Here is a 3,515-nt window from a genome sequence, read left to right as displayed (position 1 = left end):
CAATTTGGGAGATTCTGAAAGAAAGTGTGGGAGAGAAGAGGTTTTAGACTGCCTACAAAACTGAAGGTCTACCGAACTGTTGTGCTGACCTCATTGCTATATGCCTGTGAAATCTGGATAGTCTACCAGCTCCATGTCAGGAGACTGAATTGTTTCCATTTAAATTGTCTTAGGAAGATTCTGAAGATCACCTGGCAGGACACTGAAGTCCTTTCTTGAGCTAAACTGCCTAGTATTTAAACTTTACTACAAAAAGTGCAACTATGATGGGCTGGAAGCATTGTTAGAATGCCAGATGAATTCTTGTCCAAAAAAATATTTTATGAAGAATTCATACAGGGCAAGCATTCACAAGGTGGTCAGAAGAACCAATACTGAGTCACCCTGAAGGTCTCATTGAAGAACTTTAGAACTGATTGTACAGCATGGAAGATACTGGCACAGGACAGCCCAGCATGGCATGCCCTCATCAGTGAGGGTGCTGCACTCTATGAAGAAGGCAGAATTGAAGTAGTTCAAAGGAAACATGACATCCGTAAATTTAGAGTACCCATCCTAGGTGTTCACATGGACTATTTGTGCCCAACTTGTGGTTGAGCATTCCTAGTTCATATCAGTCTAATCAACCACAGTAGGGCACACTGTAATTTGTCTCAAACAGTGATGCCATTTTAGTCTTCTTCAACAATGAAGGACAAGAACCAACAACCAACCAACCACATTAGAAATATTAAAGACACAATACATTCAGGGCTATAAGTGGTAGATACAAGGTAAGGGATGACCAAAAGTAACTTCTTTATTTTTAAGTATATTCACAAATGTTTAATTGCTGAATCAAGTTTTGGGGGGTGACCATGGATGCACTAATGGCACATCTCCATACAACTGAATCCTCCAAGTGCATTAAGTTTTAAGTATGGCTACAGATGTAGTACTAATGGTACATCCCTAAACTGGACTATCCAAGTGAATATACCACTGCTATTCACACACTAAGAACATGTCTGTAATCTTTCAATTCAACAGGTCTTCAAAACAGGTGCTTAGCAAGTCAGGAGATCCTATCTCCAACTGAACTCCTGCAGTGATGGGATGACCTTTACTCAAGTCCTTAGACAATACACTGAAATGCCTTTCAACAAGTTAAAGGCAGTATTTAATGAAACCATTGTAATTAAAGTTAGGGAACTTAAGATGGATTCAATAGGACTGGCCTTTGGACAGGCTGGGGCATAACTCCCCCCCAAGAACAATTCCCCCACCCCCAAAAACTTGTAACAGGTAAAAAAGTCATATGAAATTATTAAGTAGGCTTTCCCCATAGTTTGGTGAAAGAAGCCAGATTTAATTAAAACTTTTCTAAGACGGGGGGCACATAGCCCTTGCTTTAAAAAAAAAGTTGCCTAAATCTTTTAAAATAAACATTCAAGTGTGACAGCTTGGTTGTGACTGGACTTATGACTGAAACAGAGAGAAGGGATCATTTCTTATCTAAACCCAAGCCTACCTAATCTGCATAATTTCTCTATTAGAACAGCCATTCATGATCGAAATGCTCAGGTCGATGAAACCAATTTAAACAGGGTCATTATGGTACATGTTAAAAAGGAAAGAAGTCTCATCGGCTGCTTTTTAAAATAAATAAGGCAGAGGACAAGCGTTACTCGTTGGTGGCCTTCTTTAGGTAGGCTATCAGGTCGGCCCTCTCGCCCTTCTTCTTGATGCCCGCGAAGATCATCTTCGTGCTGGGGATGTACTTCTTGGGGTTCTCCAGGAACTCCATCAAGGTGTCCTCTCCCCAGGTGACCCCTTTGTTCTTGTTGGCATCGGTGTAGGAGAAGCCCGCGGCCTGGCCCGTCTTGCAACCGAAGAACCCGTGCAGGTCGGGGCCGGGCTTGTGCTTGCCGCCCTTCTCCGCCGTGTGGCACGAAGATCTTCTTGCCCTTCTCCACGTCCCCCATGGAGGCCCAGTCCCCGGCTCAGCCCGCTGTGCCCGGCGCTGCCTCTGCCCAAGGACGCGCCGCGCCGGCCCCTTCTATTGGAGATTAGATCCGGTTCAAAGGAGAGGAGAAAGCCAAAGCAATGAACTTTGGAGTTTTGGAACCTTAAAGTAGGAATTTGAGGAATGGAGAAGAAAAAGCAAAACCTAATAAATGCGACAGGAGGTATAGTAAAACTAGACAGAAAGAAGACTCATATTCATGTCTAAAGGAAGACTTACTTATCTCTATGTATTTAAATAACTTATTCACTTAGTCGATCTTTCCCCTAACAATTGTTTCAGCACTGTGCATTAATTTCTCAGAGTTGATACTTCTGCTTAGCCTTTCTGTGCCAAAGCTCATCATTACTGGTTTGCTAAAATTAATTAAACATTTGGTTCTAAAATCCAATTTCCCATGTTCAAGTCAGTAGTGACCTAAACTTTTTTTGCCATCTGATGCTTCTTGAGGAGATGGCAGGGTGCAATTAAAGGATAGTATTTTAAGCTTGTTCATAGTTGATAGATGTTTTTCCAACTACAGGCTATTAGTTGCCTTATTTGTTTGACTCTACAGACATACAAATCTAATGACCAGTGGAAATTAATGAATCCTTTATCTTTACTAGTGTTTCTGGCTTCAGGGTGAAACTCCCTACAAAAGGAACTTTTATTACTTTGGAAACAAGGAAACAGGGCACATTTACTGTTTGAGAGCCCTCATGTTCTTGTGATAGAGCATTATCCATTGCTGCAAGTTTACACTTACCTTTATGGGACTCCATAGACAAGACCCTGGCATTTGAGAGTTTACCATCTTAGTCAGACATAAAACATATGACAGCTAGTAATAAAAATTACATTTGTGCTGAGAGGTCCAATACAAATATCAGGGTAAGGAGGCAAAGATGTAGAAGAAATTTTAGGGAAGACTCTACAGATCAAGAATGAATGTCTGGACAATAAGAACTGAAATGCCGCTCTCAATGCTTAGAGAGTAAGTAGTTCTGAAGAAGGTAAAATACAAGTTAGTGAGAGATTAGAGGGTAAAAACAAACTCACAAAACTTGAGTTAGGTGTTTTGTTGTGATTATGCTACAGCCGAACCATCATTGGGTCATATATCCCTTAACATAGTCGAAATGAACAGATTGGTACTGAATCTCAAAGTTTATATGATACCAAACAAAGATCTAGTGCTTGATGTATTGCTAAATAGACTTAGAATATAAGAAAAGTTACTGGAACTCTCAACACCTCAACTTCTCATTTCCCCAACTATTAGCTAATTATTCATAATTTTATTTTAGTGATTATAATAAGAGAATTATTTATTATTGACCTGTCCTTTAGAGGTGTTTATGATATGAGAGGTAAGCTGATGCTATAAAGTTATTATTACATGCCTACCTTTAGAAATAACTAGAAATCATTATGAATTAGTTATTTTCAAATAGACTTTTGGATTAAAAGGTAATTATTAAAGTAATTCTATTCATGAGTTGCAAAAGTAAAGTTCAATGAGATGTCA

General features: G+C 39.7%; 1 pseudogene; it reads right to left on the bottom strand.

The window, feature by feature from the left end:
* Positions 1 to 1,663: 1,663 nt before the first annotated feature.
* On the bottom strand, positions 1,664 to 1,964 carry LOC141503445 (cytochrome c, somatic pseudogene; annotated as a pseudogene).
* Positions 1,965 to 3,515: the final 1,551 nt, after the last annotated feature.

Source organism: Macrotis lagotis, chromosome X (assembly GCF_037893015.1).
Source record: "Macrotis lagotis isolate mMagLag1 chromosome X, bilby.v1.9.chrom.fasta, whole genome shotgun sequence".
NCBI lineage: Eukaryota > Metazoa > Chordata > Mammalia > Peramelemorphia > Peramelidae > Macrotis > Macrotis lagotis.
This window is presented reverse-complemented; position numbering and strand designations above follow the sequence as displayed.